The sequence below is a fragment of the Drosophila melanogaster genome, chromosome 2R (genome assembly GCF_000001215.4).
Source record: "Drosophila melanogaster chromosome 2R".
NCBI classification, from domain to species: Eukaryota; Metazoa; Arthropoda; class Insecta; order Diptera; family Drosophilidae; genus Drosophila; species Drosophila melanogaster.
The window spans coordinates 15,110,063-15,134,499 of record NT_033778.4 but is presented as its reverse complement, the minus strand read 5'-3'; the positions used below and the strand labels follow the sequence as shown (position 1 = coordinate 15,134,499).

Sequence of the window (24,437 nt, the reverse complement as noted above, 5' to 3'; positions counted from 1 at the left end):
AGCGACCAGCACGCAGTTATTAAAAAACGCTTTAGCCGATGACGCACAGTGGGATGGAACGGGTGGAGCTGCACGAGGACGTTACTTGCATCGCAGTGCAGCAGTCAATTACTGAAGCGCTATTCTACGGGTTCCATCCACAAGTCCATTTACAGATCTGACCGGACTGGGAACTGTGCACTTCGATTTTATGACTTACTGTACTTAAATATATATTTTTTAAAAGTTAAAAAAAAATCCATATACATTGTTTTCTAACAGATTTTAAACCACTGTGCCATTAGTATTTGGCAGCAACCACTAATCATCAAAGGTGGGTGGGTGTCTAGCAGCACCATCGTATGTCCAATCCAACTGACCGCAGCTGTCCCAATGATCCAACCGATTCCACCGACCGACCACGGAATAAAATCGAAGATTTTATATGCGAGCCAAATTAACACCGAACAGCAAAAGGCCCCAACAAAAGCCAAAGCAACGGCGACTGCCAACGGTATTCTCGCTGTTAATTTCAGCTACCCGCGCCTTTTTCAACGCCCACCAACCAAAAATCGGCGGCGACAGAGACGCAGGCGCAGCTGGGTGGCTAAAATGGAAGGGGGAGTGGAAGGGGCGCGGGCTACGAGGGGGGTGGCGAGTGGGTGGCTCGCTGGGATGGGGCGAGGTGAGCTAAGCGCGTATCTGTGTGGGCCGTAGTAGCTGTTGTCATCGATTGCATTTGTTGGCCCATTCGCTGCGGGGCTCTATGTTTCTTTTGCAATTTTTACTTTAAGGAAGATTCAAGCGTAAAATATAATTTTTAAAGCACTCGCTCAAAAACAGCTGGCTTTCTAACAAAATAAACCCATTACTCATCGTAGTCAGTTCTATCTTAGTTAGACGTCATAAGAAAAATCTGCGAGGGATCCCCGGTAACGGATTGCGTGTTGATTGTTTTGAATAAATTGAATGAATAAATTGTTTGAATAAATTTCAACTTCAAAGATGGTTTCCTTTTGAAGCAAATTCAACCAAATCTAGCAGCTGAGTTACCATTTTAAGCCTGTTTAGTATTTCCATAAGGACTTTCTCCCTTTCTGCCCCCAAAGGAAATTGAATTGTATCCTTAGGACGCACGTTTTCTCAACACTTCCTTTCCCATTCCCATGGTGGCATATCCTTGGGTTAATGGGGCTGCCGGCGAACAAAGGACAGCGGTTGTGGCGACATGTATATGGGCGGCAGGTGGTACTTTTTGTGGCCACGATGCGATGGCAGCTGCTTCTGCTTCTGCTGCTGCTGTTTCTTCTTTGTTTTCTTACTATACTTTTTTTGGCGTCTTCTCTTTGAGCTTGTTTTTAGGTTTTTCGAGGCGGATGATGGCCGGCCAGCAGACAACAAAAGCAAATTGCTTTTGGGCCCAAAAGTCTTCGGAGCTGGTTTCGTTTGTTGCTTCATTCCAATTTTTTGTATTTAGTTTTTTTTTTTTCCTCTTTTTGGGTGGTTCATCTGCTGGCGGTGGGCGTGCGACGGCTTCAAGGGCAGGCCCAGAAAACAAGTCAGCGACCATAGCTTTTGGCTATGATTGCCCGCGCTTACTTTCCTCATCTTTTGCGGCGGCGGCGGCAGCTGTTGGCAGGTGCGCGCCCTCATAAAATGGCCAGCTAGCCAGCAAAAAAAAAAAAAACGAAAAATAATAAAGTGAAATACATGCACAAGGTACAGAAATGCAGGCGCAGACGTTGCACATGTTCGTCTGTCCTTCGCCTTGAGGACTTCAGGGGTCGTCTTGAGAGACCTAAGTCCAAGCCGTGTCAGATGCACCCTCCCTGATCTGCTCCTTTTCTGGTGAAATCTTTGCCGCATGCAACATGTGCTCGGTGTCCGATCATCCATGGGGTAGCAATTTGTGCCATGTTTTCCATTCCCTTTTTAGGGGTGGTTTTCCGTCTTACTGCTTCGTTTCTCAACTGCAATCCAGGCCGACAACAACCTGCTGCCCAGGGTAGAGATCACTTTTAGGGTTGCCCCGTTGGGCTGCAGGTTGCAGCTGCCATTTGCCAGTGGTTGGGGTGGCCGAGGGGATTTGGGTTTGTGCGGGGTGGAGTGGGGTTTTTAGTGCCGATCCTGTTGCTTTTGTTGCGGACCAACGGATGCGATCCTTCAGAAAAGGAGGAGGAGGAGTAGAAGGAGGTTCCAGGATACATACATACGAGCATGATGAATGGATTTGGATTCTGAATTTGAAGAGGATGCATTTAGGTGTGACTTTCTAGTTGAATCTATCGCCAAGTAGCGCTGTGGTATACAGATAAATTCCTTTAGAATGATTTATCTGATCTCATTCATGGCACACAAACGCTTTGAGATAGATGGTAGATCCCCTAGTTTCACAGGGCTTCCACATACACCCATCCGCATTTTGGAATGGCGATCGGGTTGAAAGCTTCAATTCTCGACCGTCAGCAAATGACTGCTCCTCCTTCGCCTCTCAGCCGGTTGGGTTTCGTGTTGTACTCTTTGGGTTATCATATGAACAAATGGATTTCCGAGAAACCACCTACCTACACACGAGAAATGCCACAGCCCAAGCAGCCATCATCATCCCAATCCCATACCATACCATCCCAATCCGTGGGCCAGCCTATCCGTATTCGTGTATAATACATATAGCCAAGACAACCCAACCCAACCCAAAAACCGAAACCCCTCGCTGAAATGTTGACGCTGGACGCCTCTTAAAAAAAATAACAACAACCACATGCACAGCAGCAGGCAATCAGAGGAGTAGGAGGCCGAGGTGGGGGTGGGGCTTGGTTGGGTTTGGGATGGGGTAGGAGTACGAGTACCAGGAGGAAGCAGTGGGAGGTGGAGGCGAGGAGACAGACCCAGACCCATAATGAAATTTCACAACAACCTTCAAGCAGACATCGTCGCCGTCTGTCGTGCTCTTCCTCTTCGCCACCATCATTTTCTGAGTTTCTTCTTATTTTTTTATTTTGGTTGGTTTCGTTGAATATTGAAAAACGGTCGAAACGGTTGGGGTTTTTTAGGCAAATTGTAGTAGGAGGAGTGGCTGGTGGCGGTGTTGGTGGTGGTGGTGGTGCCATAGAATGAGCCAGCGAAACGAAGATAATGATGATCGCCGGGCACAAAAGCAAAAACGAGACCAACCAAAACTCAAGACGCCCAAAAGATTTTCGGTTCGGTTCGGTTTGGATCGACTCTGCCCGCTTTTGGGCCAACAAAAGAAATGGAGAAGAAGATGTGAGTAAGTCTCCCCCCTCCCACCTGGTAGGTACACCCCACCCACCCAAAGCGAACAAAGAAGTGAGAAATGTACATACACATAAGAAGTGGATTGAATCCTACGCAATGGGGTGGCTGTGCTGCGAAAGGGGACGAACTCCGATGCCGAATCCGATTCAAAATCCCAATCGAACTGAACCGACTGACGCCAACAGGTAAAAAGTAGAAACCTTGAAAGCCGCAAAACAAACAGCTGCTGCAGAGAGCGGGAGGGAGAAAACAGGTAAACGAGGAGCGCGGAGACGAGGGCAGGTAACTTTCGGGCAGGGGGCGGGTGTAACAGGAAATTCCTATGTGATTTTCGGTGAGATTGCTGCCTCACTGGGGTCGCATCACCATCGTCGTATCGCATGGGCATAGGCATCGGCATAGGATCGGTTTAGGGATTGGGATTGGGATCGGTATCGGGATCGGTGCAGCACAACAACCCTCTTTGCGACACGGGCAGGTACCATCCATCGGCGGCGCAACCCCTCTTTTCACCCTCCCTCCCCTGGCTGCATAAAATTGCTCTACCACCGACGACGGGAAGTGCGTAATTTATTTTTGCCCTTTTTTTTGGGGTCGCTTTTTCCATGGGAATGTCGAAGTTGAGTGGCGGGGGGAGGAAGCCAAGCGTGGGTTGGCAGTAACATAACAAGCGGGGGGTCCGTGCAGCGGACGCAGAAGTAAGATGGCAGATGACTCAATACGGTAGAGTTCTAGAAACTTAAGTTCCACAACTCCCCACATTATCAACAAGTATTTATAACTTTTTATTTGATTTTGCAGAAAGCGGATCTTTCAGAAAGAGCATTTCACAGAAAAATTAAATGTTTGATTTGAAACTTGATTATTTAGACAGAACCGAAGCCAAATTTGCAGGTTTGAAGTTTTCAGTTTAAACTGAATTTAAAAAATATAGAAGTAAATTTTTCGCTTTCCATATCAACAAGTATTTATAATTCACTATAAAGTTAAATTTACTAATATATGTACATTTGTGATTAAATTATGGAATTATGTTTTATTGCGTGTGTGTTCGTTTCCATCTCCCCACGGGAACATGACGTTTTCCAACGGCAACCCTTTTTCCCAACCGATCGTTCCAATGACAACTCCTTCGAAGGCGAGCAAACCACGAAGATGAGTCCATAATGAACAAGCAAATAATAGAGGGCGACTGTCAGTGGGGGCGGCAACACAGCGAGAAGTGGAAATGAGAGGGAAGGAGGCGGAGTAGGTTGAATGCAAAAGTCGCTATCGATGGGTGGGTGTAAAAAATTCATCAGAATGCAAAGGGAGAGTGTGGGAGAGACAGACGAAGTGATAAAGCAGCGGGGAAGGAAAGGGGACAAGAGCCACGCCAAAATGAGAACCTACAAGAAATCACCATTTGAAACAGCGGGCGTCGCGACGGTCAGTCGCCTCCCTCCCCTTCCCTACCCACACCACGGTTTTTTCCTTCTCCTGCGCGCAACAGGGTGAAAGGGAAAGGAAGAGGAACATGTGACAAGGCAGAACGAATAGAAGAAGGCAGGCATGATTTCTCGCTGTGTGCGTGTGTGTGTGTCTGCGAAGATGATAAGCAGGGCAGCGAAGAAAGTAGGATAATGAGGGAGGAGGCAAAGGAGGCGAAGGTGGCGGAGGAGGGGGAGTATGAGCAAGGATTGGTGGTGGGTTTCTTTCGATTTCTTTTCTTTTTGAGCCCCTCGCGGCGTCGCATTTGGGATCTTTGGTCTCATTTTTCAGGAAAGGGGTGCCCACTGCTCTTTCTGTCTTTTTTTTATTGTGGGGCGTTGGAGTGGCTCGGATTTTTTGTTTTTTTGGTTTATAATTGGAAATTGGGTAACCGGTTCTGGGCCTAGCTACCTGTGGGTTGTTGGGCTTGTCTCTGCACATGGCCTTCGAGGTGATTTCTCGATGCTCGCAGATTGTGTGGGTTCGGTTTTGGCTTTTGGGTCTGCTCTATTAATTATATGCAGCAAACTTCCCCGAAAATAATTAATTCCCCTTAATTTTGTAGTCACTAACAATTATGTTATACCTTTTTATGCTGATCAGTATTAGTTATTTCCAGTTGGCCCTATGGCCATTGCTCTCCTTTTCCGATTTAGGCCTTCCAGCCGGCTTGCGTTGTTTTCCTTGAATTACAGTCACTGTTTGTTCACAATTTGTTCACTTCTGTTTAATTACAACAGTTTAGTTACAATTGAAACGCAATCACGCACAATCAGCAGAGATATTCGCTGTATATATTTTTAATAAGAACTCGTGCCAAAATTCGCAAGAAAACCACGCGTTGTAATGATTCTTATAATAATGCCGCACAAAGTCAATTGCAAGCACGATGAAGAAGGAAAGCGAGAGCGACCGAACCGCACACCACGAGAAATTCCAACAGACTGAGATGGAAACAACAAACGATGACGCCGGCAATGCCGACGCACAAAGCAGCGCACAGTGGGGCGATGTGCGGTGGATTCGTTATCCATCTTAAATAGTAATACGATAGGCATGAACAATATTTTCAACAACTCTTTTGCGAACACTGTAAGCAGAATGACATGCATTTTTGCAGAATTGTAATTATAATTAATTCCGGCACTAAAATTAAATGATTTTTGTTTAGTTTTTAAACACGATTTACTTGATTCGTAAATATTATCAGTATTAATTAATTACTTAAGCGATAGTTAAAACTGTAAATTAGCCCCAAACAATATTTATGTTTCAAGCCCACTATGCAAGTGGCCACCTTACAAACGAATGATCGCATAAAAGAGAAATTGCAACAAACAGGCGGCAAGGCAAGCCACCCGCTCATTCAAGTCGCTTGTTGTTGCTTCTGCTGTCTCTCTCCCGCTTTTCAGTTATTGTGTGTGGGCCGGCGTCGCACAGTGGAAAATTTGTACCGACTGTCAATGAAAACATATTGAAAAATAAACATTTCACGTTTCACTACAATAGTTCAAGTTCTTGGCAAATGACCATCATTTTATTATAAAGTTTTTCGAGCTGCCTGATTTACAATTTATTTATTTATTTCAGAAACACCACTGATAACCAAGCACAGAGTTCCGGCATTTAAACATGGCAATTGCTCAACTCTGCCCACTGTGCAATGTGGGAGTGGGAAACCGTGTAGGGTGGTTTCAGAGTAGAATTTTCGGACCAGGTCAGTTTGCGTTTGCGACGGCGCAACTTGATTTCGATGTTGTTGTTGTCGTTGCTGCTGGCTTACGTTTTTTTTTATGCGCCGCTCGGGTTGGTAATGATCTTCGTGCATGTGGGTTGGCGTCGTTGTTGTTTTTGTTGCTGGTGATGTCGGTGGATGTAGAGAAGGATGAGGAGGTGACTGCGACTGTTGCGTTCATTAGCGGGGCAGAGGCTTTTTTGGGTTTGGTGTATGGTATATGGCCAGAAGGAGGGCGTGAGTTAAGTCCGTGATCGAGGGTGGAGCCTTTTGTGAAGATATGATGTGTAAATGTATGAAGGTTTTTAAGTTTCAGCAGATAGTTGTAGTGTGAAGATTTCCAATAAAGAATACGACTGACTTTCTTGAAGTTCAAAATCAGTATGAAGTTTATTGTCAGAGAGTGGCTACTCGAGTCCTCCGTTTTCGTCTTATACATAAGTACATAGGTTCTTAATTGTAAGCATAATGAACATGCCGACTCGGCATGTGGCTGGCTAGCTGGGGACAATGTTGCAGTGCGACTTTTGTGTAATGTCAGCATTCGGCCGGAATGTCAGCATTCGGCCGGATGCGGTGTTCCAGTTGCCGTCTTCCCGGTTGAGTGTCCGATGATTTGTTTAGAGGCGTGGGGGTTTAGGGGGTGGGGTGGTAACTCCTCCCCCCCCAGTTCGAAGTGACGGCCATAGCGAAGGTATGGATGACGCGTAGATTGGTACGTGATGATCCTCGTGGATGTGGACGATGTGTTTCGTTCGTCGGTGCAGCCATAAGATGACTGCTAGGAACGTTACCAATCCGAGCAGAGTGTAGAGTGTCCAGGTGTGCTGTATAGTATTGTGATGGACGGCCAGGATTTTATCCATTGTTTGGGTGGCTTCGAGGTGCAGTTTTTCTAGGCTTAGTACCGTAATAGTGGTATTCCTAGTTACTTTTCGCATGGGGGGAAGATCAAAATCCGTCTGTTCAGGGAACGTGTCAACCGTGCCGTCGTAATCGATACCGTTAATCTGTATTGTTTCGTTAATGTATCTGATGATGGCTGACCCCATTATTGAGAGCTCGGAGCCGTTTGTTAGGGATACCTTCAGTTTGTTCACGTTGAATGCGAAGATGTAACCTCTCTCTGCCTCGAACACGTCGGTGATGGGGCCGGTTTCCCGTACATCGCAGGAACTGTTTTCTCCGTTCAAAAGGTGTTCCAGGCATGTGTTGTTCTGTGGTGTATCAACGTAGAAGTTCTCGTCGCACAAGAATGTATTATCCAGTTTGGGGCATTTACGGGTCATATGAAATTTCTTATTATTAATATTATAAGCTAGGTAATTTGGGGTTATTACAAAATATGTGTTATTTATTGGTAATGGAACTAGTCTGGCGAGGGTATGAAAAGGTTGTTTAAAAATTGGGACTTTGATATTAAAAATAATCTTTTGTTCGTAATTTAGTGTATTCATTTGTAGGAAATTGTATATACTTTGTTCATTTTTGACTGTGATATTTTGTTTTTCCAGTATTGTTTTTATTTTATCCATTTCTTGTTCATTTAGGATGAACTTGGGAATTATATTTATTTTCGCCAATAGCATACTTTCTGTTATGTCGTTTAGGTGGTTAATGAATAATTCTATGTTATAATTAATCCTATTTAAATATTGTATTTCTTCCAGAAGGGTATCTTGTAAGTTTAAGTGTTTGTATATTTTGTTTTGTGAGGTATCAAAGAATTTACTTATCAAAATTTGTTCATTATTTATATGGTCCGTGATATTTTCGAACCGGATAAGTATTTCGTTGTTAAACATTACTTGTTTTTGGAGATTGTCGTTACTGACTTCGGAATTTTTCTTTATATTGTCAAGTTCTTCATGTATTTCTTTATTGTCGTTGGCATCCATGTTGCCGGTAACCACCTTTACTAGACTCCCCAATCCGTTAATCAAACCCCGTTTGTTTCTATATGAAGGTGTAAGGGCTTTGAGCTTTACTTGGGCTTGGGTTAATTTGGTTTTTAAAATTGTGACGGAGTCCGTCAACGTGGAATCGGGGTTAAATTTATTAATGGTCAGATGGAATTGTTCCATACATCTGCTGTAGTCTTGTAGGTTGATTACATGACTAATTATTTTGTACCTCTCAATTAGTAAGGCTTTCCCTAGTTCTATCTTGGCTATAGGGGCGTTATCATTTAAATAATGGACATGGATAGCCTGAGTTGGCACAAGGGTGAACCTGAAATGGTAAGTTAAGAGGTAGTGGGGTCAGTTATTATCAGTGTTGGGTACGTTGTTGCTTTTGTCTTTTTTCAAAACTGTTTTTCGAATTTTTGATTTGTGTAGTTTTTGATTCCTAGCAGTTATCAATGTATGACCTTTGTCGTGTTTGACTTTGTGAATCGAAAACCTGGGTGTAATCTTATTACGTCTGTTTTCCTTCCTAAGGACTAAAGTGTCTGGTTGTAGGTCTACGGGGTCTGTTCGGGTTTCATTTAATTTTAGGGTTCTCCTAACTACGTCATTTGAAAGTTTGTCCGTGATGAGGGGGTACAACTTCTCGCGAAATTCATTTAATTTCGTTAAGTAGTCGTGTTCGTTATTGAACTGGATTGTTTGGTTGAATATATGAGTACGTCCGTTAAATAGTTCAAAGGGGGTATGTTTAGTTGCAGAATGAATAGCGTTATTATATGTGATTAGGGTTTCGGACATTATCTCGTCATGCTCGCTACTGAGTTTCTGTTGTTTCCTGACGTCAAGTATTATTCTGTAAATCTCAGTTAGTGTCGAGTGAAGCCGTTCAACGGGAGAGTTACTAGAGGATTGTTGAAAGGACGTAACGTGTAGGTCAATGTTAAATTGAGTGCAGAACTTATTGAACATATCGCTAGCGAATTCTGCTCCCTGATCATAGATCAGCTTTTTGGGAATACCAAATTGGGAAATGAAATGTTTTAAGGCTTTAACTACGTTAATGCAATTCCTATTAGTTATAGGGTAGGCAGCCGCAAATTTAGAAAATTTATCGATAATAGTAAGGTTATAATTTTTGTTAATAGTATAAATGTCTATATGTAAGATGTCCAACGGTTTTGAAGGTAGTTCGGATATTTGGTAAGTGATCTTTTGAGGTTGTCTGTCGTATTTTAATTTTAAACATGTTTCACATTTTCGAATTAACTGAGTTATTCTCTCCTTCATATGTGGGAAGAACTGTTGTCGTTTTATGTGTAAATATGTTTCATCGATCCCTCGATGGTTACTATTATAGTGATAGTCGGTTATAATTTTTTCGATCTCCGTACTATCAGTAATTTCGGGGAGGAAGATCAAACATCTAATGAGTTTAAATTGACTGTGGGCTGAGAAGTAGGTTTGGTAGGCTTGTTCCACCATTTGAAAAATGTGGTCGGGGGCAAATACCGCGCATGTCTTGTTTGGTTTTAACGACTGCCTAAGAATGCAAACTACGTCGTCATACTGAAAATTGGGTTTACAGAATTCCCTCCTAAGTTTGTGTTTAAACGGGATCAGTGTGGCGTTATTTGTATCTGGGGTTATTTTGAACAGGAGCTGAATATTAAAATCATTAAGGGGTTTCTCTGAGATGGGGCAAACATTTTGAGGAATTGATAGGGCTTCGTTATGGTTGACAGAGGCCTCTGGTCTACTGAGAGCATCAGCAATTACATTTTGAGAGCCTTTCTTGTAGACGACTTCGAAATCGTACTCCTGAAGCTGGAGTCTCCACCTAACTATTTTAGAATTTGGTTGTTTGAAATTCATTAACCAAGTTAGTGGTTTGTGATCGGTGATTATAGTGAATCTCCTGCCAAAGAGGTAGGGTCTGAAGTATTGGACCGCCCATATAATGGCCAGCATTTCCTTCTCAATTGTGGAATAATTTGTTTCCGCAGCCGACAAGGTTCTACTAGCAAAACATACGGGCCTATCACTATGCACCGGACCTTGGGATAGGACAGCTCCTATTGCGAAATTACTTGCGTCCGTGGTTAGTGTGAAAGGTTTTGTAAAGTCCGGGTATTGGAGGATTGGGTCGTTAGACAGTAAGGTTTTGCAATATTCAAAGGCCTTTTTGAATTCATCATCTATTATGATCGATTTATTGTTTCCCCTTAATTTTTGTGTCATGGGTTGGGTAAGTCTCGCAAAATCTCTGATAAATTTTCTGTAATATCCCAACAAGCCTAGGAAAGACTTAATTGACTTTTTACTGTGGGGACATGGAAAGTTTTTTATAGCTTCGATCTTATTGGGATTTGGCCTAACACCTTCTTGTGAAACGATGTGGCCAAGGAATTCTGTCTCCCGCCTGAGGAAGTAGGATTTTGTGAGTTGGACTTTAAAGTTGGCAGATCTGAGTCTTCCAAAAATAGTTTTCAAGTGTATGAAGTGTTCTTGTAAGGAGGTTGAGAAAATTATTATATCATCTAGGTAAACTAGGCAGATAGTTCCGATAAGGTCTCCAAAAATATTGTCCATCACCCTTTGGAATGTGGCTGGGGCATTTTTGAGGCCAAACGGCATTCTAATGAACTCGTAGTGGCCCCCCTCTACTGTAAATGCAGTTTTGGGTGTGTCGTCGGGATTCATTTCTATCTGATGGAATCCACTTGCCAGATCAAGTGTGGAGAAATATTTGGCTTTGCCCAATCTGTCTAAGATATCCGCGATGTTAGGTATTGGATATCTATCGGATATAGTCTTCTCGTTGAGTTTTCTATAATCGATAACTAGACGCCATTTTTGCTCTCCCGTAGGAGTGATTTTCTTTGGGACGACCCAGACGGGGGCGCTCCACGGGGAATAACTGGATTTGATAATGTCCTGATTTAACATTGCCTCTATTTGTTTTTTGACCTCCTCTTTATGAATGTAAGGATATCTATAAGATTTTGTATGAATGGGGGTGTCGTCCGTGGTTTTAATCGTGTGTGTAATCTTGTTGGTGAAGGTCAATGATTTGTCTTCATTGTAGAAGATATCTAGATAACTTTTGCAAAGTGAAAGTAGGCTTTGTTTCTCTTCAGAGGAGAGGTGATCGACGCCAAGGGCTTGTAACGACGCTGCGGAGTTTTGGGGCTGTGGGGTGTCTGAAGTGATACTGAAAAGTTCAACATTGTTGGCCGTGGAGTATGGCATGCCTTTTATCGGGCTCTCGAGGTACAATAACTGATCCCTCTCGCTATAGTTTGTGATAACGAAATTAGCAATATTGTTTTGGGCATTATAAATCCCGTCTGATATTATTAAGTCATCATTGATTGTAATTGAATCGATGTAGAAGTCGCCCTGTTTGGTTTCCACTGGTAGTGGCAAAATAGTTTTCGTATGTCCAGAGATATTAAATACGTTTGAAGTTGAGTTACTGTGGGTCCATAAGGGTATAATGGTACTTGGGGTTTTTAGATTTAGGTTAAGTAAATCTATTTCTGTTTTTAGGTAAGATAATAAGTCCATTCCTATCAATCCGTCAAAATAAGAGTGGAACTTGAAAGGTAGAAGGGTCATTTTGCCCGTGATTTGGAATTCCGGTGGAAATGGTATAGAGACGTTTTGATATATTTTAAAACTGTTCAGGGCTGTTTTGAGTGTTATGGGCGTATCTAAGGTCACACAGTTCCTAGGGTCGACATATTTTGGGTCGATGAAGGAGTGTGTAGAGCCTGTGTCAATTAAAAACTTCAGGGGGTTTGTCTGGGATAGTTTGATTTTTATAAAAGGAAGCGAGGGGTTGTGCGTGGCTGGGCTTATGTACCCTGTTGGTTTCCCGAGGCCGTTTGCTGAAAATTCGAATCAGGTTGAGGGTTCTCCTCTATATTATTCAAACTATGTGAAGGTGCTCGAAAGGGGTTTGATGTATTGGCCCGGTTGTCCTTGGTGCCGGATTGGGGTGTGCGATTGTGTGAATTAAATGGTCTATTTTGGCCAGAGTTAGAGTTAGAGTTAGAGTTAGAGTAGGGTCCCCTACGGTCATTTCGGTCGTTACGTCCGCTGCGGTAATTGCTGTCGTAGCTATTTCGGTAGGTTTTATTGTCTGATCCATTGGGTCCCTGCTCTGGTCTGTTGGTTCGCTTGTTTTGTGCCCTATATAAGGTCTGCTCTATTTGGCATTGCTCGTACGCCTGTTCAAGTGTAGAAGGGGACTTTATCCTGACGAAAGTCTTGAGAGGTTCCTTCAAACCAGTCATAAAAGCATTGAGACAAACCTCGTTGTAGACAACCTTTTTTGCATCTACAACAGTGTTGTTGTGTTCGCTGTTTTTGAGTATGGAGAAGAGTTGGCTTCTCACCTTTGATATACCAAAGAACAGTTGGCCCAAGGTCAGGTTGTCCGAAAATGTGTTAAGCTCGCTTAACAAGTTGGCCTCGCTTTTCTTGCTCGAGTAGAGGCGGATGAGATTGCTTTTAATCTCATCCCAAACCAAGGGGGTATTTGCCAGTTCCAGGGCTTCGTCGGCCCTATCAATGATTTTGTTCCTGATGGTCCTCAGAGTAAGCAGGCCATACGGTGTTTGGTCAGCTCCCCTGATGAGCATCAGGATTTCTTCTACGCTAGTGATAAACCTGTCCAATAGACGAGGTGTACCATCAAAGGTTGGCAAATGCTCAACAAATGCCATGATATCTTTAGGCTTGAACGTAGTTGAAATTAAGGAGCTAATACCACTGACAGTGGGCGCCAGAGGGGATGGAGTGGGGCGGGCAGAATCGTTTCCCGAGTCCATATTGGGGGTTTGGGAAGATATTGATTTGGGTTCTTCCGAAATCGGGAGAAGGGAGTCAGGACGTCTAACGGGATGTGGGGGCCTATTAGTGTTTGGTGGAACTCCAACAACTGAACGTGTAGTTTTCCTAAGGTTGTAAACGAACTTTTTTGACATTAAATTTGAGGTTACTTAGTATATTATGTATGATTGAAAAATAATGAACAAATTTCTTGTTTACTAGAGTGTATGGGTGTCTGTCTTTGGCTTTATATTTTCCCTTTTATATTCTGCAATGTGATTGGTATTAGTATTTGTTTGATATACAAAATTACACAATGAAAGGAAACAAAATATATCTGTATATGTCGACTTCTTTAGTACATTTGTTTTGGTTATTTTGAATGTGCAATACATGAGCGTAGCAACCCATTGTAGAAGAGTGAAAGGCAAGAACACTTGACGATACTCAAGCGTTTTCCCCTTACCTCGGCTACCCAGACATGGGTGCGCCACTACACATGCAGTGTCGTTGTCGTTGTGGTACGCAGAATGAGCCTCGCTTGGTTTGAAATGATTTTTGCTTATGTTTTGATTTTTCGCCGACGTATGGCAGTGTGCGTTTTGAGTGTACAATGTATTAGAGAGGCTTTGGTGCTTTGTTTGTTTACCACGGTGGCATGGTGATCAGCGTTTGATTCCATGCCAACGAGGCGGTACAGTACGTGGATGTATTGGATTGTAGTTGATATTGTATGCTCACATATATAAGTGTATATAGAGGCTTTGGCGATGCGTTGGCCAGCGTATGTAAGTGCCGATGACGTGATGATCAGCGATAGATTCCACGTCAGCGCGGCAGTACGGTACACTTGCACTCTTTTTTTTTTATAAAAACTTATGACGTTTGGCAGAGTATGGACATACCGATGGCGTGGTGATCAGCGATAGATTCCACGTCAGCGCAGCAGTACGGTACACTTGCACTTTTTTTATAAAAATTATGACGTTTGGCAGAGTATGGACATACCGATGGCGTGATGATCAGCGATAGATTCCACGTCAGCGCGGCAGTACGGTACACTTGCACTTTTTTATAAAAATTATGACGTTCGGCAGAGTATGGACATACCGATGGCGTGATGATCAGCGATAGATTCCACGTCAGTGCGGCAGTACGGTACACTTGCACTTTTTTAAAAAAATTATGACGTTCGGCAGAGTATGGACATACCGATGGCGTGATGATCAGCGATAGATTCCACGTCAGCGCGGCAGTACGGTACACTTGCACTTTTTTTTTGTATATTTATTTATTTTACATTTTTCCTCTCTCTTTTTTTTTCCTGTGTTTGAATATATGTTTGAGTTTCATTTGGTACTTCACAACTTCAATTTTGTTTTATAAAAATTTGTTCCTAGTCACTTTCAGTCGACATCTTGCATATAGTTTGTTTCGTTTCTTACATGTTTACTTACAGGTAGGTAATTATTAATAGGTAGGACATCCTACCGGCTGCGCCAGTTAAGTCCGTGATCGAGGGTGGAGCCTTTTGTGAAGATATGATGTGTAAATGTATGAAGGTTTTTAAGTTTCAGCAGATAGTTGTAGTGTGAAGATTTCCAATAAAGAATACGACTGACTTTCTTGAAGTTCAAAATCAGTATGAAGTTTATTGTCAGAGAGTGGCTACTCGAGTCCTCCGTTTTCGTCTTATACATAAGTACATAGGTTCTTAATTGTAAGCATAATGAACATGCCGACTCGGCATGTGGCTGGCTAGCTGGGGACAATGTTGCAGTGCGACTTTTGTGTAATGTCAGCATTCGGCCGGAATGTCAGCATTCGGCCGGATGCGGTGTTCCAGTTGCCGTCTTCCCGGTTGAGTGTCCGATGATTTGTTTAGAGGCGTGGGGGTTTAGGGGGTGGGGTGGTAACTCGTGCGATACATGGTCCAGGTAGACACATGACGAAGCCACAGTCGAACTCCCATAACCCGTCATTTTACTAATTGAATACATTTGTAGTGAAAACGAACCCTTCGATTCGGTTTTAAAATCATTTTTTAGAGATTTAATTTTGATTTTTCAGTTAAACTTTGCACATAACTGATAAGTGTACGGTTCATACTTTCGGAGTTTCACTGTATTTATAAACAAATTCACCCACATGGCAGCCTCGATTGGGTGGCGGCATATCCCGCCGATTTTCGGCGTGGGCTGATTTTTAGCCGCATTCGATTTCGATTTCGGGTTCAAGACTTGCCATTCAACCTTTGGTTGGCTGGCCTATAAATTTGCACTATCTCTGATACTGTTGCCTTGCCTATATCTACTATATGCATGACTCATATGTAAATGGGGAACTCCCAGTGCAACAACAACGACAACTGCATCAATTCAATGAAATTGAAAGTTACAGGCAATCAATGGACTCTAGTGCATCTTGGTCGCCAAGTTGTTGTTACTGCAGGTTTGCAGGTTGCGATGACGCTGATTTTGATCGCACTACTCATTTATGCACATACATGTACATATATCCCCCGCAAAAGGAAGAACGCCAGCGATGTGTGGCTGCAAAAATGCATATGGTGTCATGAGGTGAAGAAGATGCATAATGTCTATTCGGCCAGACAGACCTGGAAATGCCCTATCATTCGGAAGTAGTTTTTAAGTTCCTTCATGAAGTAATCATAATATATGAAATATTATTTCATTTGTTAAAATTAAGTTCAGTAGTCAATATGTACACATGACTGCTCTTTAAAGATTTAAAATGAAAGACATAAGCGTATTTCCCGAAATCAAGTAGTTACCGAAAGGTGCACTGAAACCCACATACCTCAACCGTAGGGTAACTGCAAACAGGTTAACCCTCGAAATGGAGCAGCCTGAGCACCCTACTTTGCCTTCATTGCCACTCAAGTGGAAGTGGCCGGCCAAGGAGATGATGATGATGGTGGTGATGGAAATGGAGATGATGATGATCGCGGATAAAGGAGCTGCCTGGTGACTGGAACCGGTTCGTGAGCAGCCGTCAGTGGACAACATGTGGGCCACCTCGAATCCCCCTGAGAGGTTCTTTCGGAGGCAGTGCTCACTGGGCCTGGGTGGACCCGTTAGTCCATCCTTGGCCCGGTGCAAGCTGTGATATAACCAACGATCCCCGTAATGAGCCTGACCAATTACAGCAGCACATGGCTTCCTACGGCCAGCAAAACCTGTTGCCCCTGAAGACGAAGCCCTTCTTCGGTTTTGCAGTTGGGAGAAAGTCTCCTCGCTGGAATAGGGCTTCCCATTTTGGGCGCCACTTGTGAAGAGGAAATCTGCCTGGCACTTCTCAAAGGGGTCGAAACTCTTGCACTTTGTCACGTCTCATTTAACTTGGGAACCCCGGGGGTGGTTGTGCGATCACTGGTTCCCACTGTATAGTTCGCTCCAACCCTTTATATACGTACACTATCTCACATCCAACATGCACAGAGAAAAAAGAGGGGACATTATTGGTACAAATTTGCATACTGTCTATGTAGGCATTTGTTATAATACGTTGCCTATATGTTGTTATATCCCGTTGATATAGGATTCAAACAATGAAAATGTAGTACTAGTTGTGACTTCCTATAGATCAAGTGAGTTCTAACATAATTTCAAAGAGCAAATCTTTAGATTTCCGTAAATGTTTTTCCTATGTGGAGACACCCCTTGACGAGTGGGCGTGGGACACGGCCACGCATGCGCAACTCCCTCCGAACTCCCAACTCGAATCCACTTTGTCTGAGTGGGTGGGTAGTGTGTGTGTGTGTGTGTGCGTTTTCGAGACTGGGTTTGTTTTGAGCATTGGGTTGGGTACAGTCTCCGCTTGGCTTGCCTTGCGGTCGGGTGAGTCACTGGGTCTTGGCCCCTGGGTGATTTTTTCAATCATCATCATCAGCGTGGGGAGTGTGAATGAAATGAAGTCAACAGGAAATAGTCAGTTTGCGGCTAAGAATAAAATCAAATGATCGCTACGCTTTTTTCATGTTATGTAGTGACTACCAAAGAATCAAGTTCAAAAAGTACATAAGGTTCTTTTGGAAATAAAAGAAAGTGATCGCTAATATAATGATTTCCAATTTTAGTCAAAGTTTTCAACAATGCTGTCATGTATTGTTGGGTTAACGAACTCACTTAGTTGTTATTGCTTAACGAACTTGCTTAACTTTGTCTTATAGTCTGCTTCCGTTTTCCACCCCTTTACTTTCCAATCTAAAGGAATATGCGTTGCATTCTAGGCATTTTCCAGTGCTTGGCTTCGTTTAACTCGAGCTTAAAATCAATTTTTGTCGACGAGTAAAAAGCAATTAAGCTGTCAGTCTATGTAAGCAGCTTCAAAAACACAACTAATTTCTATATATAATCCATGGAGACGCCATGAAACGAAATTCCGTTGCCGGTATCCCCCTACCCCGTACATAGTATTTATTTATATAGGCATAATCCCGGGCAAGTGCAATTCGACTGCATACAAATTGCATTTTCCATATAATATATAAATGTATAAAATATGTGCGTGGGAATATAATCTTATATATATAAATATATATATAAAGCACTCGAATGCAGTTATTTGCATTCTGCAGCAGACATTGCCACCCACAAATTTTCACCATATTGCCCATGGCAACAAAAAACCACACATTTTTAGTTTTCATTTGAAAACACCATGCCACAAACGGAATTCGTCAAAGGCAAAATAATCAAATACAAATTATATAACTCCTACATACATATGCATACATATGTAGTCGCATATGTTGCATAAAAACCGAAACCCCAAAAAATCATATGCAAAACCCCCCATCGAATCGAAATGAAAATGCATCTCTCTCTTTGGAGAGAGCGCAAGCCTGTGCCGTTATTTTCTATTTTCCCAGAGAGCGCGAGAGTGAACGAACGGAAGTTGAACTCTCGAAAGTGCAACACAATTCCTTTGCACTTTTTTGATAAGGGGTGTGGGTCGCTTTTTGGGGTGGTGGGTAGGTGGGTGGGGTGGTTGAATATAACAAAAATTGTTATAGACACAAAATTTATGATGTGCTCCGGCTGTGAAAAACAACCACCCACCCAGGAGCGAGAAACTAAGGGGGTTACGATAGGTGGGTGCGGGGGGATGGGGGCGGCAGTTAGTTTTCAAATGCCAAAACAGTTGAGCTATTGTCGCGAGAGCGGGATAGTAATACCCTTCAAAGCCATAACGAGAGCGAGAAAGAGGGTGGGTTGTGCATTGTTTGGGGGTTGCTATACCGTTGCATAGAGCGCCTGCTCCAATCCACACACCAATACCATTTGTTTTTATTCCACTGTGTGCGTGTGTGTGTTTGTGTGAAGTATTGATGAAGGAAAAATAGAAGTTGGCGCTTTTTAGTTGGGGGTTGCTGCCCCCAGTGGGATGTTTCTCTGGAAAAAGTGCATACCGAAAAAGATACGCACACACACACACAAACGCATTGCGGAAAAATCAATAAATCACTTGGCTTGGAAAATAGATATGGAAAGGCCCCCCCTCCCAGGAAAATCAATTAATAGATACTCCATGCTACTCTGATCCGATTTGTTTTAAAATATTTTATTCACCAACTTACCAACATGTTAGCGGAGGTTTTGCAGCCAGCCCCGGAGTATGCAACACTTTTTCGCCTCTTTTCGCGCGGCACACTGTTTAGTAGGTTTGTGTTTCTCCTTTGCAGCTGGAAATTAATTTACTTCACTGATTTGTTAAATGATTTCCTTGATGCACTTTTCGGTTTTCCGACTTAACGAGAACGGACCGCGTTTCACAACTAACCTCATCAACACTCACACACCGAATGAGATTTCGTGACTGAATGAATATGAATGGTCGCGGAGGAGCGGATCCTACGGCGATTCTCCGCCACCCACTCTTTTGGGGTGGCTGATGGGTTGGGCGGAAAATTTCCCGTCCCTCCCCCTATTGGGCCAAGTAAATATGTTGTAATATTTAGTTTTGTTTTTGCGTCTGCGATGCGTTGCTTAGTTTGCTGTTGTTGCCGCGCCGATTGCCTGTCGCGTAATAATAATACCTCTCCGACGTTGTGCAATTGTGGGAAAAGCTTCCTGTCTGCGCCGCCCTGCTTCTTCTTCTGACACCCCTCCGCTTTTCCGCTTTCCACAATTGCAAAAAGCGCGCGCATTCCGCAACGCTCACGCTCCCACGCATAACAAGTGGACTCTCCGGCAAAACTTTGTCACTAAGCTAAAAAAACGATTCTAATATATAAATAGACTTATTAATTGACTTAAATTAAGAAAGAGTATATTAAAATAAAAAAATAATTTATTTTTTATTTGTCAGTATCGGGGTATTATCGATAGTCGCGCCGAAAACATCCGAAAACATCGAATTAATTGTATTCAGCGCGGAAAAAAGGCCACAGCAAAAAATCTCTTAAGTTATTTATTTTTTTTAATTATCTGTAAGTATAATAATAGTTGAATTTATTATTTGACTAATTAAACAACAACATATGATTTTTAAAGACCAATTTTCTTATTTGTTAAGCTTTCATTTGTTAAGCTTAAAAGAATTTCCATTACATAGAATGCTATTGAAATTGAATTTCATTTGCAATCCTCCTTAAAAATTACATTTCCGGTTCCATTTTACAATAATTTTACATTACATCATACACGATTACTACCTTCTAATATTAGCTGTGTCACTAACCCATTGCGAACTATTTTGGAGCTGCTTTCCGAATTGCTACACTTGTAGAGTTTAAGTTACCACCTAGAATTCTACATACGGTTATTTGATTAATTTTATTTGATCAATAAACATATTCACTGGATTATAGCCATGTACAATGCTTAGTCATGCCAACTCTGTCAATTTGTAAAATGTTTTTAAAATGCTCACTCGTATTTATAATTTTTTGCCAAAAAGCTGCCAAACAAAAACTGTTTTAATCCTCGATATATAAAATATTATAATCTTGGTTTATTAGTACAATGTACTACTTATTTTAAGAAGGCCAGCAGCTTTGCATAATACATTAATAATAAAATACTAATTAAATAGTACTGACATGATACATTGAAAGAGAACATTGCAGACAAAAAATAGGATTTATTCATCTGTAGGATGACCCACTCCACTTTAAAGGCCAAGAAAAAACATAAAAGGGAATTTCATTAAAACAGATTAGCGTAAGGTGCGCAATCTTTAATTAATTTTCGCGGATTTTATGTTTTTGCCCTAGCCGCAAAACCATTCAGTCGAGTGGCAAAACGATTGCAGGTAAAAAATGGCTACCACTTAGCCATGACGACGTTCATTTTTAGATTTTCGTCATTTTTTCGTCCACTTTTTCCGTCACTTGAGGACAGCAGTTTTTTTTAGCGGCACCCAAGTTTTAATCAAATTGCACATGTGACCACATAGTCAGCCATATAACCCATAGCCCACACCACAGACCCCAAAACTCCTTTGCTAACCTAATTTTACAGTTGCCTCTTCAGCTGCACTCACACACGCAAACAAAAACACACACACACACACACCAAAATACAGGATTTTTCATCTCCATTTTTGAGAATTTTCTGCAACGTCAACTGTCTCGAAAAGTTTTTAATCAACGTCACCAACAACAAGAGCGTTTTTCTTTTTTCTTGCATTTTTCCTACTTAACTGTTTAATTTTTTGTTCGGTTTTTCGTGTTGCCTTTTTTCCACAGATGGCCTCGATTTTTGTGGATATTTGCCGCATTTTCACCGAAAGCAAATTCAATGCAATTAAAAACAATTCATAATGGTTGTGCCGAGGAGCATTTCCCCCCAGTAATTTGTCTCCAGAGCTGGGAAAAATAAAAGGTACATGAAAAATAAAACTATGGCCCTTTTGGGCCGCTTTGCTGTATTTTGCTGGTTGGCAAAAATGATTTTTGTGTCCAACATTTGACGGCAAACGGGCTTTTTGGTTTATGCATTTAATTAAAAACGAATGAGACCCAAAGCCAAAGTCCGAGCCACAATGAAAACGCAATGAAAACGAATAAATATGAAAGGACTGGGCGACAGGAGCAAGTGCAGATGCAGATACAAATGCACAGATGCGGATGCATAGATACATAGATACTAAAGTTGCTGTTTGGTTAAAATATGCAAACAAGAAACGGAAAAACTTATTTAGACGCCGCTCCAGACAGCAACAAAAATAAATGTATCCATATATGTGGCTAAAGAGCCACAGAAGCCAGCGAAAAAAGCAAATTGTTTCTTTGGCTGCTTATGAAAATGGCGTCACACACATGCACTTGCGCCAGTGTGTGTGTGTGTGTGTGTCTATCCCACGAGTCTGTGTGTGTGTGTGTGCGTGTGAGTGGGTGGGAATTGGCTTTTCTTTGTTTTTCTTTTTTTTTTTAAAGCAACACAATGGGACTTGGAAACTTCATTCATGCAAATGGCGAACGCCAGAAAACGCTTTCAATTAATGGGATAATAAATAAAAGAGCTCCGCTGACCGATTTTGTTTATCTGTTTTCGTTTGGGCTATTATTATTAATCTCCCTTCTCTTTTGATTAAGTTTTGCAATTTCGTTTTTTACGAAATATTATTAGGGATATTTATTAAAAACGGCGCGACCATTATATATATATATATGGGTTTGGCGTTACCAAAGGAAAATTAAACTGATTCATTAACTTGAAATATTGGCCAATTGGTTATAAAGTGTTCTTTATATTTAGGAATACAAGAATATCTTTTGTTACTTTGAAACACTTAAAAATATAAAACATATAATATATGCTATGATAAGATACAGAAAAAAGGCGTTAAATGTTTTTATAATCATTATATGTAGTCAATGAAGCATTGCTTCATTAAATATTTGATTTATGAAATCATTGTTTCTTTTTGCAATGAATATCTTACATTTAGGAATAAATTTCAGGGATCGAGATATATTTTTTCCAGCTAAAACGACCTAAATGATCCCACTGTTTTACCAGTGATTGGGACGCTTCGCCTTCCGCTGCCTTTGTACTTATCGCATGTGGCCAAAAGATTTTTGCCCTCTTTTGCCAGTATTTGATTGAAGCTCTTGTTGGCGCTGCCGTAGTATTACCAATGCCTGGAAAACATAAAACTACGAGGCAAAACAAAAATTCTCCCACTATTGTTTGGGGCGCGTGGGAAGTGTTTCCAATGTTTTGTTTTCTTTGGAAAAGAAGTTGCTTTTTGCCGTTTATTTTGTTGCTGGAGGAACTTCAGCCCAATCTGAACCAACCAGCCACCATCCGCGACTCCCCCGCACGCCCAGCACTCGGGTAGTTTTCCCAACCCCATTTGCAGTGGAAGAAATTATTAATACATAATTCATGTTTAATTGTTCACCATTTTTTGCCGTCTCTGTTTCTGCCGCTTCATCTTCAGACTTTTTCGCTTAATTATTCAGCGAAATAAGGAGAATATTTGGCCAGAAGAGGGGCAAGCGAGGCGATGCATCTGCCATTTTGGTCTAATGGCTGCCAAAGTTGATTGGAACTTTCGCTGATTGAGCTGCATTTATTTTGCCCCGATTGCAGCGATCCCCGATGACAGATGAGTTGGTTGACTATGTGGGTAAAGGGGGAGGGGGGGGGGGGGAACAAGGGGGCCATCCGATAGACAGACATTTCAATTAGCCCCAAAATTGTGGCAGGTGCGGGGCTCGGGTAGTGGCACTTTGAGCTGGATTTCGGGTCTTGGCTCGTTGTCAGTTACAGTTTTGCCGCCTGCGGCCAATGAAATTTAGATGAACGAGTTGACGGGTTGAACGCTGCACGATTCACTGCACAAGAAATACGTGGAAAAGTGGGAAAACCATGGCCATGGGTGGGTTAAATACACTACTCCATTCCCCTCCCCCCGCCCCTCACACACGCACACACGGAGCTATATTTTCATTACCGCTCTGCGGGTTCACTAAATAAGTTGCGGGTGGTCATGATTTCTTCCTTCCTCCGTTCGGCGGTACCTCCCCCGTTTTGGGCATCGGAAGTGCACTTCTCATTTGCTCATTGTCGGAAAAGGGGGCTGAGAGGGCGGTAGGCTGCACACAGAAACAAAAGGGGATGCCTAAACAATTAATCTAAGAACTATTATATATATGTACTATAGTTAGTAGTAGTAGTTAGTGGAAGCATAAATAGCATTATGCAATAAAAAGTTTTTAGTCATGATTCACGATTTTAATAATTAAAAAGTAGGAATAATAATAATGGCACATAGTGGTTCTAATAACTAGTCACATATGTGGCATACATTAAATGTGATAAACATTCTACAATTTCTTACTGTGTAATTCATGCGCGTTGCAGGTTTAAAGTTTCAAGTGCAACAAAACTAACGTCCAGTGAATTTAACTTCATGTCGACAGAGAAGTTATTGGCCCTTTACCCCTTCGACCCCCCCCCCCCGGCGTACCTACCCCTCACCACACGGACCATTGACTTCTGCGCACCCTCATGCTTCCGAAAATATTCGGTTTGCTTTTGGAATTATTCAGATTTTCATTTGGTCTATGTGCCCGCTAGTTCGAGTATGTGTGTTTGTGCCGAATATTTTGGTGGTTGCTGAGTGCGACTTAAAAAGATTTTTGTATTTTTGGCTCTCCCTGTGGGTAATTAATTTGTGAAAACAAACGAAATTCGTATTTCATCGCGCAGACAAAGGAAATCTAATCGAAACGGGGTTAATCCAACTCCTTTGTGGTCCTTTTCTATGAAGATGGAAAAGCGCACGGATTGAGTGCTTAAATCAGATATGAAAAGCCATAAAATCCAAATGAAAAAGATTAGCAAATATATTGAGATATGTGACTAAAATTTATGATAGCTTTCAGGCAATTGCAAATTTAATAAAAAAAATTATTAATGTAGTGCAATCAGCTTATGAGAGCTTTACAAAGGTCAATAGCAATCATTTTATTTCTGAATAGCACAAAATAGTTTAATCTATGCAAAGTTGCAGCACTTTATGTTTTATAAATTGATTTATTTTTCTTTAAAAAAAACAAATATTTTTTGTTCAACATTAGTTAAGCCAGATGGCTGAAAAAGTAGAAAAGAACTGAACTTTAATTTAATTCTTATAAATTCGTATTTGTTATTCATTTTTAAAAGGAATTTTCACATATACCTCATTTCTAATGGATAAAAAACTAGTATTGAGGTTTAGTTTCGTTCATTCAACATGAGCTGAAAAAA

At 41.8% G+C, this 24,437-nt stretch overlaps 1 protein-coding gene across 9 annotated transcripts in view, besides 1 other annotated feature; it reads right to left on the bottom strand.

Moving 5' to 3' along the window:
* chn (charlatan) overlaps positions 1-19,264 on the bottom strand; it is a 29,548-nt gene extending 10,284 nt beyond the window's left edge. For 4 of the 9 annotated variants that reach the window (NM_001259403.2, NM_001259401.2, NM_001259404.2 and 1 more), the window contains exon 1: positions 5,315-5,674. The gene's annotated coding sequence lies outside the window, so the exon portion shown is untranslated. Of the gene's footprint in view, positions 1-5,314; positions 5,675-18,811 lie in introns of those variants that run through there. The other 5 variants (NM_001259402.2, NM_001259405.2, NM_001043081.2 and 2 more) reach the window with 2 other exon arrangements.
* Positions 6,704-15,128: a mobile genetic element.
* Positions 19,265-24,437: the final 5,173 nt, after the last annotated feature.